The sequence below is a fragment of the Triturus cristatus genome, chromosome 7 (genome assembly GCF_964204655.1).
Source record: "Triturus cristatus chromosome 7, aTriCri1.1, whole genome shotgun sequence".
NCBI classification, from domain to species: Eukaryota; Metazoa; Chordata; class Amphibia; order Caudata; family Salamandridae; genus Triturus; species Triturus cristatus.
In genome coordinates, this window is record NC_140590.1 from 1,379,664,483 (window position 1) to 1,379,676,643 (window position 12,161).

A 12,161-nucleotide genomic window follows, 5' to 3' on the forward strand; every position below is an offset into this window, starting at 1 on the left:
TAGCAGCCCCCCTCCCCCAAGCGCCTTGAGACCCTTGAGTAGTGCGTGATATAAATTTCATGATTGATTGATTGATTGATATGCACTCAGACACACATGTGTCACTGGTTAGCGCTGACGACGATCCTCCCTTTCCTCAGAACAACATTGGGCTGCACGACAATAGCGGGACAACTTGTTATTCCACAGCTCAACAGCTACCCCTTTCTCCTGTCATTCTTTTTAACAACTATGGGGGTATTGAAGCAAGCTCCATCCAAGAGCAAGCGGCACCGGTGTCTACCCCCAGCAAGTACATGGTAACATCAAAAGTATCCAGGCAAGGGAGCCTAATAACTGTTGAGACGGGTGGTTCAAGGGCAGGGACTGGGACAGGCACCAACAGGAAATCACAAACAACGGGGGCAAAGCCAAAAGAACAAAACTTAACCTGCTCCCCAAAGACCCTACTATCACGCCAACATGTCCAAGTTAGATTTGATGGGTGCTCCGGAATCCTTCCAGACAACGTTGAAGGATATGTTAGACTCGAAACTGCACCCGATTATCTGTCATCTGGCATCGTTTGAAAAGAGTCTATCGGACCTTAATTGCTTTGCTCCCCCTGCTTCAACTGGAGGGCCAGTTGTTCGACCAGGGCAAAGCACCCTATCAGATACCACCCACTTAGACAGCTTGCCTAAAATTGTTAGGGGTCAGCCACAGCCCCCGGAGACACAAGTATCAGAAAGTCATCCGGCACCTACCCAGACTGGAAATCATCACCCAAGAGGCAGATTCACTTCTGAGCCCCATTTCCAGGAAGTGATCCACCCAACAGGTGTACGACCACAGGGAGGAGGAGAAGTCCACATCCAGCATCTTCTGGTTATTAATTTGCCAGTGGAATCTACCCCTTATGTAGTGGTACTGGGGAACGTGCCAACTCTTGCACGGGGCACGAAGGAGGAATTTCCCCAGTTAAAGAACAAAGTCCTCCAGTGGTTATCGTATAATACATCGCTAGGAATAAGGGTGGAGAAAAATATCAACATGGTGCGAAGAGTGAGTTGGATTGGTAGCTCACACAAATCATACACTGGGGATTGTGTCATTGTAAATTTCAACAGGCCTCATTTAGCAGAGAGAATCTTGTTTTCAGATCCATACGTCGACCCCATCGTGGTCTTACCACTTGGGTTTTTCTATAAACCAGACCCAGTAGGGTGTAATTACAAGAACTTTGCCAACATTGTCCCTTTTGATGGCCCTATGCAGAGAACCTTACCCACCAGGGACATTCATTTGAATTTGCCCCCACCCTTGGTTTACCCTGATCGGATGCCCATGCCTCGGCAGGATCTCGGTCCACCATCTCTGGAACTGTTCAATAGATATACCTCCCTCACCACACTGGTTGATTGTGACTGACTGGGTTGTTTACTACTGATGGACACAGTGAATCTTTCAATACATCAGCACTCTTCAGGGCAAAGCCTTGGGGGTTTGCAGGTATACAACCATAATGTTAGATCCTGGAACGTTGCAGGGCTGGCTAACAAGTTTTTTGACCCATTGTGAACAGTATATGTGAAACAATTTTCTGTGATTTGTTTGCAGGAAACATGGTTAGCAGATTGCAATCTATTTATGGAGGGTTATAAGTAATTTTTTGTTCCGGCTTTGCCATCCACGGCGGGCAGACCCAAGGGTGGTTTGGTTATTTACATCTCGGTAGCTGTAGATTGCCATGTACAGGTTTTGCCTCCACCGAGCCCACGCATACAACCCTTGGTGTTAAGAAAAGGATCCAACAATTTGTGTCTCATCAACTTTTATAACTGTGTATCAAATGTTAATGGACGGTGTAACATCACCCTGTTGGGTTCTTTTCTAAGGCAACATTTTACTGATGAATACCAAAACTTCATGATCGCAGGGGACTTTAACATACATTTATGTGGAGACTCCAGTGTGTCAAGATTGGCCAACCTAGTTTGCCCTCGTGTGAGGGGAATCCATTTTGAACACTCTGTACAGGGGGATGTTATGAACATCCTCCTAGATGATATTGATCTAATGTCCCTTATGGCACTAATTGATCCTCATAGCAAGACAGCCACCCCTGCTTTCAAAGGGAGAGGTGGTGGCACAATCATTGATTACATAATAATTTAATCGCACTTACAATCCTCCTTTCGTGGGTTTACTATTCAAGATAGTGTCTTTAGTGAACACAATCCCTCGTGTGCCAAATTTTGTGGGACATTATTGACACGTAAAAGGGGAGTTGTGCAAAAGGTAATGATTCCAACAGATGGTAGAAGAAGGCTAAAGTGGACACAGATCTCCCCGGATGTCTTCTATAAAACGGTTACAGTATCATGCGCCACCGAACTAAGTATTTGTACCTCGCTGCACACACCTCCGGGGGAGGTCATTAGTAGGGGTGGGCGGAATTTGAGAAGTTGCATTTCTCAAAATTTCACGAAACGGCAAAAAATCTCCACAAACACGCAAAATTTTGCAGGCTCGCGGAGATTTTGGGCTGATTAATGCGTTACTAAATTTGAGCTTCAACTTGGGCACCTGCTTTATTTATATCTGTAAGTGCTTCCTGTTCAGGTTTAATTTTTGTGATAGGAGCATCGTGCCAGAATGAATACTGCCCTGCATATTTACCCAAGAAGATGCCACCATTTTGTGCAATACCTCGACTCAACTGGAGTACTTTCTACTGGCTAATCCGTAAGTGCTACCTCGTTAGGTAAATGTATAGTGCTTTCCCTACACTACAGCTGCGTAAAGGGCCAGAAGAGTTGTCTACAGCGACCATGTGTGTCTGTAACGTTGCCACTGCGCCGATGGGCGCCGGGGTCCCTCGAGTGAGCTGTCCATCATAGTGGGGGAAAGGGCGGGAAGACGTTGCACACCGTTGGTGTGTGGGGCGGAGCCAAACGGGCGGGGCTTCCATGCAGTTCACATGACTCTTGTTTATAAAGGGCCAGAGACCAATCAGAGCAGCAGATGAGGACACAGAACCTCCTGTTGTCAGGAACTACACGGGGATTGCGCTCGAGAAACTCATGGGTGCACAGAGCTCCACCAAGGATTACAGCAAATTGTTGACGGTAGATATGGGGAGAAAGCACACCTGCCTAGCCTCGACCGTGCTCACGAAGATTTTGTGCTGATTAATGCGTTACTGAATTTGAGCTTCAACTAGGGCACCTGCTTTATTTATATCTGTAAGTGCTTCCTGTTGAGGTTTAATTTTTGTGACAGGAGCATCGTGCCAGAATGAATCCTGTGCAATACCTCTACCCTCATTCCCCCCTCGAATTCCGTTCCACCGCAGATCGCAGAAGTTCCACGAGCGGAACGGAATTTGTCACCCACCCTTAGTGATTAGCGCTTTTAACACTATTTCTATTAGAGTAAGTGAGCTTTTAAGCATCCCGGCCCGCAGAATTATCTCCCAGACCCCAAAATGGTTTGACTCTTCCTGCTCGCTGGCAGCAAAAAGCTTGCGGGATGCCCTTAACAGGAGCCCTAGAAATCAGACCCTGGTTAGAGCATGTCGCAAAGAGTACAAGCTGAAATTGGCTAAGCACAAGTCTGCTCTAAAGGAGGAAGCTTGGAGGGAGCCGACCGAGGCAAGCACACTCAGAAATAGCTCTAGATTTTGGAACATTATTAACTGCCCCCTTTTAGAGCACGTAGAAAGCAATGCAATAGGTGCGCATATCACCGAGAATGAATGGGTGCTCCATTTTAAAACTATGTTCGTGAGCCCGCTCGAGTTGACCTGTCAGCCAGATCGCGAGGTAGCCACCCCGCATTGATTTTCGAGGTGGGGGAAGTTAAGGGGGGGAATTGCCGAGCTTACAAGTAATAAGGCTGCAGGACCTGATGGCATCCCCCCGGACCTCTTCAAATCTGACCCCTCAACCTACATCGACCATTTTGCCAGTTTTTAAAAAGGGCGACCGAGATAGTACACACTGCTACAGACCAATATCGCTATTGGATTCAGTTGTCAAGTTGGTGGGCCGAGTGCTTTTTGATAGGCTGATTAGCTGGGCTGAGGAACATGATATATTTTCTAACGTACAGTATGGGTTTCGCCCAGGCCGATCCACGGTGGCTCAGTGCCTCAAACTTACAATGATTCTGAGTAAATACACTGTTGCACGCTTCGGCACCATTTATCTCGCTTTCATGGACTTATCCTCTGCGTTTGATCGCATAAATAGGCCCAAACTGTGGCAGTCCATGAAAGACTTAGGGGTAGACAACAACATCATCCTCTTCCTGGAAGACCTCCACCGTGCAACCAAGACCAATGTTAGATTATCACAGGACCTACGTGTATCACAGAATTTTAATATTAAAAGGGGTGTACGCCAAGGGTGCATTTTGGCCCCTTTTTATTCAATCTTTATATTAATGATTTAGATAAAGCCCTTCTAGCAACAGGGGTCGACTTCCTGCACGTCGGCCAATGTGGACTCCCCGTATTATTCTATACGGACGATGCAGTCCTTATAACTAGGACCGCTAGGGGGCTATAAACCCTACTTGATGCCTTTTCCGCCTTTATGGTGGATCGGGACTTATCCATTAATGACTCAAAGCCCTATGTCATGCAAGTGGAGAGACGCTCAGAAAATGATTCCAATTCAGGGTAGGTTTGGCCATGGTACCACGCACAGATGCTTTTTCATATTTGGGGGTCGTATTAGTGAAGTGGGTCCCACTCAAAAAAAGAGAGAAGGGGGACCTGGTGTGGGTGAATGCTGCCATTTTTAACTTTGCATCTAAGCTGGGAAACAGACCCATAGCAGCACTGTTGGAGTATCTGGTCTGAAATTTACAGATACGAGCAAGATGAAAAATCAATTGCTATGAGCCCTGATGAAGTCCAGTTTTAATCTTAACGGATGAAACACGTGTTGGCATGACCTATGGTGTTGTCAAACAAATGAAGACATTTATGGCATGACCTATGGTATTGACGAACAAATGATGACATTTATGTACAGATGAAAATAAGAAAATTGGATAAGAATGAGAAAATATGTCTGAATAAAAAGACATTGGACATTGACTACTGTATACTACAATATTGTTTATAATATTGAGTGCTTGGAGCTTGTGTAAGTATCTAACTTGGTGGCACACGAGGAACTAGGGGTGCCTTATTTAAGTGACATCTTGGCACTTCGTCCCCTTATTTTCTGGTTAAAAATCTGGTTGAGTGAGGAATTATCATTGAGCCAGTCGATCCTAAGAGAGTGTATGACCCTTGACCAATATACCATGGCTCAGATACATCAAGCATAGCTTTGAAAGGTTAGGATGAGTTGAACTGTACACCAATCCCGAATTAATCACCAAACAGGATGTGGAGATAACAAGGGAGTCCTTTGGCAGTTTAAGGAGACTGGAGTGGGAAGAGCTGGAACTACGCAAACCAAGTGTCCGTACATTTCTATTGCTAAAGACAGAATCACTAGCTGAACCTTACCTCCTGGGGTTATTAACTGTTTTTGAATGTTTTTTATTGACCAGGTTTCCCCTGGATCTCTTTCACCTCCTGCTTGACATACCAAGGGGGAGCAGTAGAGGGCAGATGTTAGCACCCTGTGGCTGCGAGAGAGAGTCTCCACAGGATCTGCTACACTTTGTATTATTTGGTAAAATTTATGAGGTTCCCCGGAAGTTTTTTATTGTGCCGATTTTAAAGAGGATGAATTTTAAACAGGCTCGCACAGCTCTCCTGTATTTACAACTGTTGAATGACAACTGTATCTTTTTTGTTCTCAGCTACTTGAAATCTGCAGTGAAGCCTAGGTCTTGCTTTGATTAAACATTAATAACGGTCATGGTTAAAGTCCACTTTTAAAACACATGCAGCTAGCAATTTTTGGGGGGGTTGTAACGCATGAATCATGATTGTTGGTACCTGTATATTGCACCTTATCTCAGACTTTTTTGGGTTTGCTGGGAAATGTTTTTGAACTGTGATGAATTGTGTCGATTTTACGGTAATTTTTATGTATGTTAACTTTTATGGTTTTACATTTCTGAAACCGAATAAAGTTGAAATTGAATTGAATTGAATAATTCAGCCAAGCAAAAGCTTCTAGTTTAGTAGGCTGGGATGCACACAAGAGAGCTACTTGCAGGTACCTGGAGAGCTGCCAGTACCTCACGATCTACTCATTGGAGAAGCCTGCTTGTTGTAAATAAACGAGGTCTGGAGGCCGTGGTGTACATTCCATAAGATGGTTTATTGTTTTGGTTGCAGGTAAGTAATAAGTTCCCATTATAAGCTTCAATGAAGAGCTATAGTAATGAGTGCCACCAGTAGCAGCCTCCCTGCTGCTCAACCCATACTCCAACTGACACTCACAGGTACGCTAATATTCCAATGCATCGCCATGAACCAACATTCCACACAGCACACGCATAGTGGCTGAGCAGCAGGTATAGCACATCTCCCTTTTTTACAGAACACAAGAACAACATTGGGACTACCCAATGAACATCTCGTAATTGCATAAAGAGAGAAAAGAAACATGCATGAAAACAAATTATATGTAGGGACGATAAAAAATCTCATATATATACGAGACCATGCATATAAAAGCAATCAATAAAAGAGCGACAATAATGTGAATAACAGATGGACATATCGTAATCTGATAGAGAAACAAGAAGACAGTCATGGAAATATATTAGATGCAAAGATGATAAAATACCATGCATGTAAAAACAATAGATAAAAGAATACAATATTGCAAATACCAGATGAACATACAGCAATTTCATAAAGATACAAAAGAGACGAAAAGGACATGCATGAGAACATAGTAAAAGTAATCACCACCTCTCCCCCTTTTCAAAACAAAAGCTGAAAATCACACATTCTATCACACCCCACATCTCATAACAAACCCCACGCACCACAAAACACACCAGTTGGCCAGACTAGCATGAAAGGCAGCCTACATAGAAAAATCAACACATAAGTGGCACGGCAGACAACAGCACTGCTTAACATGAACTCACAAACCATCACAGCAGTACCACACTAAATCACCCATCATATAACTCCAACTCCAAAACACAAAGGGGGATATTCACAAGGATCTATTGCCAAGTTAACGGCACATTATCGCAGCCAAAGTTGCGATAAACGTATCGCCCCAATCACAAGCTGGTGTTAACAGCCCACAGCACCAGTTTACCTGTGATAGCGGCCGCAAAAAACATTGCCACAGATGACCCCCGCAACTATCGCTAATGAGATGCAGAGTAGGTGTTCCCGTGCCAAAAGCCGGGAAAACACCACTCCACAAAATTCACAATGACCAGCCAGAACTGCGATAAGAACACAAAACAGATGATAAGGCCCGTTAGCAGCAGGGAAATAACACCTGCTCTGACCTGGTGCAAAGTCGGACCACAGCCTGCACCACAAAAGGGAGCACAGCCCACAGCCAGATCGGAAGGGCAACAGATGCACCCGGGCAACTGAACATGCAGCCCAGAGGGCCGAAAGGGCAACAACACCCGCCGCCACCACCCCCAGGACCCCCCCTCCCTGGCACCCCGACCAAAGACATGCCACATCAGCTACACCTAAACATGTACAAAATAATCCACTTGATGTCGCACAATCACAACTGGTGACATGCATGTGTCTTCACAAAAATGAGCATCACACATTCACTTTCGAAACAACAAGTAAAACTTTATTACATGAACACAAATGAAATCAAGACAAATGGTGGCTCCCCTCGGGACAATCCGTAGGTCATAGCCTGAAAGACAAAAATCATGATGAGAATGTGTGTCCTGCGCACATCAAAGGACAGAGAGAGAGTGAAGGAGAGAGAGAGGAAGAGAGAGAGAGTGAGAGAAGAAGAGAGGGAGAGAGAGAGAGAGAGAAGAAGAGAGAGGGAGACAGAGATAAGAAGAGATGGGGGAGAGAGATATGAAGAGAGGGAGAGAGAGAGATAAGAAGAGAGGGGGAGAGAGAGAGAGAAGAAGAGGGGGAGCGAGGGAGAGAGAAGAAGAGAGGGGGAGAGAGAGAGAGAGAGAGAGAAGAAGAGGGGGAGAGAGAGAGAAGAAGAGAGGGAGAGAGAGATAAGAAGAGAGGGAGAGAGAGAGATAGGAGAGGGGGAGAGAGAGAGAGAGAGAGAGAGAGAGAGAGAGAAGAAGAGGGGGAGAGAGAGAGAGAAGAAGAGAGGGGGAGAGAGAGAGAGAGTGCCGCCCCTGTGCACCCAGGTCACATTTCTCACCTGCTGCCACCGGTGTGTCTCCAATCACTTGCCGGTGTAGCAGTACACCAGGTCACACATCTGAGACGGACACGTCATCTGAAACAGAGTCCAGATACATGATTGGCACAGTACACACAATTTCACAAGACAGCATCACTAGCACGCCCATGCATACCCAGGCAGAGGCACCCCATCCTCTCTCGCCACCTACCGGAGCATGCCCGCCCATGCACACCCAGGCCTCACTGCTCACCTTCCTCCACTGGCATGTAGACAGGAGGTCCCACCACGTGCCGCTGCAAGCTACAAGCCCGGGGCCCGCAGACATGGCACCCTCCACACCATGCAGACCCGCTCCGCAGGCCACCAGGTCTCAAGTTTGGTGCTGGGTCTTGATTACTCCATGGCATAGGATATACCAGTGCACCCAGCATCATTGCAGGCTGCATACCTGCTCAGCAAAATGAGTGCCACTAACTCTGGCATCCCTGAAACGCGTGCTGCTGCTGGCTCTGGCTTACACTGCAGTCCAGCAGGGCACACAAAACCTGAGCTGTCCGGACCACCGGGACGGGGCATCATCACAGGCTGCACACCCGCTCAGCAGCTTAAGGTGCCACTGACCCAGTGCACCCGAAGTCACCGTCCCATGGCGGGGTGCCTGTACCGGCCACAATGCTCCGGGTGCCACTAACCCTGTGCAACCCCAGTCAGCGCCACGTGGTGGTAGGCCCATGAAGGCCACAAGGCCTCGGTTGCCACTAACCCTGTGCAACCCCAGTCAGCGCCACGTGAAGGTAGGGACATGACAGCCGCAAGATCTTGGGTGCCACTAACCTTGTGCGCAACAATTTATGGGCCCTTTATGATTGAGAACCGTGGAGCGTCCGTCATTCAGTCACCACCGGCAGAGGGGAATGTGAAGTCGTCGGCCCCTTATGTTGGTGGAGTCGCATGGCCTGTGACGCCTGTGCCGGATGGGTGTGGTGTGCGTGCAAACCTATATATATAATGTACTTTATTCGAGTTCAAAATTCATGAAGTCATAAAAGCAACAGGTTCATGACAATGAAAAAGTATTCCACAATAAAAAAATTTAAAAAAAATACATACAAGGGTTTTTAAAAATTGATTAAACGTTTCCTTTTCCTTAAAATACTTTTTAAAAAACCCAGCATTGATAACACACAATATTCATCATTTAAAGAAGCTAAAAACAATAAAGCTGGGCGACATTGTCTCGATGATCCATGTTTTTTTAAGAGTGGCTTGATCCATCTTGATCTTTCCAACGAATAAAATTTACAAAAACAGATTACATGCAGAGTTGATTGGGTAGACAAATTATCACACGGGCATTTGGAAAGATTTCTACCCCAGTCATTTACTGTGGGAAAAGTGACTAAGCGAAAAAAAACGTCAAACCTAAATCTAGTTAATAAATAACGGTCAAATCCCTCCAGACACCAATTTAAATAAGGCTGGATGGTATAAGAGACTAGTGTAAGTTGATGTTGCTGTACAAGTTTTTTATTTAGTTCTACTCCTGGTCTAAGAGATTCTACATGATACCAACACATCTCCTTCAAGTCCTTGCCAGTAATCCTGCACATTGACTCAGGTTGGTGGTAAAACTCAGGTCTTCCAAGATCCCTAGTGAAATTACATATATACTTCAACCATGGTATCCTGGAGACCCTATCCAGCCCCATACAGTCCTTGATAATGTTTCTATTTAACAATAGGTCCGGCGAAGTCCATACTCTATACCAGAGCAATACTGGTTGTATACTAATCAGATCGCTCACATAGCGCACTCCCAACTCTGCATGACAGTTAAAAACAGGGGAGCTAGCAGGGGTTGCCAAGATAAATCTAAGGAATGCGTTCTCTACCTTTTGTAATGAGGAAGAATTATATATCCCCCAAATACCTGCCCCGTATATGGCTGTGCTAATACACTTTGCCTGATAGATTTTTAACAAGATCGCTGGTGGTCTCTTACCCAACTTTTTCAAAAAATACATAAGTGCAGCAGTAGCTCTCTTAAATATCAAAGTCCTATTTCTGACGGCTGGCCCCCAGGACCCTGATTCTTCGAGGACTATACCCAGGTAGGAGAAAGTTTTAGTTGAGGCAAGTTTCTCCTTCCCCGCATACAAACGACACTCTTTTTTCTTAGATCTACCACAGGACATTACAAATGTTTTAGATACATTAAGTTTTAACCCCCTGTCCATAAAATTTAAGTAGGTATCCAGGGCAGTTTGAAGACCTCTTTGAGTCCGAGACATGATCACCGCGTCGTCTGCATATAAAAGGGACGCGATTTGTTGCTGATTAACCTGTGGAGAATTGCGTACCACAGCAACTAACTCTTTTTCTAGGTCGTTAATGTACAAATTAAACAAAAATGGGGCGAGTACGCACCCTTGCCTTACTCCCCGCTTTACATAAAAAGGCTTGGTGCATTCACCTTTGGTACCGTATCTAACTTTCGCCCTGGCCCCAACGTACAATTGTCTTAAAAAGGAGATGAGCACTTCATCCACCTTCATGTCCCTCAGGATCTGCCACAATCGATTATGAATGACACAATCAAAGGCAGCGCTTAGATCGACAAACACTACAAAAAGTTTGCCTTCTTTAGCCTGGGTATATTTACCTGAAAGTAGTGTAACATTAAGGACCTGTTCCAAGGTGCCACGGCCCTCACGAAAGCCATATTGTACCGGGGATAAGATGTTAACCGCTGCAGCCCATAGTTGTAATCGATTCAAGATAACTCGCCCTGTAACTTTCATAAATGAGTCCAGTAGGGATATAGGACGGTAACATGAGGGTTTTTCCCGGTCCCCTTTTTTAAATATAGGTATAATTATAGAGTCTGCCCAGGTGTCGATAAAGTCCAACACGCAACTAGCATCCAACACACGCTTGAGTAGAGGTGACCAGAGCTCAGGCTGATTTTTAAATAGGTCTATAGGGACACCATCTGCGCCTGGCGCTTTGTTGCCCTTGCTCTGAGTGATTTCATCTGAAATTTCGGTTACTGTAACAGCTAGCTTGATCGGGACGAAGTTACCCTCCATTTGGCCCTGGATATCACTCCCCAGCTCTACCAATTTGTCTTCCCCTCCTGGGTTGTAGACCTCGGCAAAGAAATCTATCCATGAATCTTCTGTAATAGCCACTTCCATTCTAGCCATATCCCCTAGGTGAAAGAATGGAGTAACAGCTAACCAGAAGGCAGAGCAATCATTTTTCAAAGACGCGTTATATAGACTAATCCACGCATCACTCTTAATTTTACGTTTACGTGACTTTCTGGCCTGATTATACTCATGCCTAAATTGCCTAATTTCAGTTTGATTTCTTGGATTTTTTCTTAAGGCGTTCTTTAAGTGTATGTGTGCCTTAGTACAAGATGAGTCAAACCACCCTTTCCTTCTTAATTTCCCATCTTTCATTGGGCGTTGTAGGTTCTCTTTAATAATCTTTGTGATATTGGCAAAAGAGTCCAAAACGTCTATTTGTGGTACCTCATCCTGAAGGCATATATTAATAAAAGTTAACGCCTGTTTAATAATATTGCTATTAGTAACCTCTGGGTTGCTCTGTGACCATCTAAGAGCGTACCCATTCAAACTGATTAGGGTACAATTATTAGTCCAGGCCAGCTTCTCAGCCAGAGTACGATCATTTTTGCAAGGAAGCTGAATACAGAAGCTAAGTGGGAGATGGTCGCTCACCCCAATTGTGTGTGTAACAAAATCAGTTAACCAGCATGAATGAGAGTTGGTGATGGTAATAAAATCTATCAATGTACTAAACCCTCTCCCCACATACGTTGAACTAAACTCCACCGGGGGCCTGCAAAGCAGATTG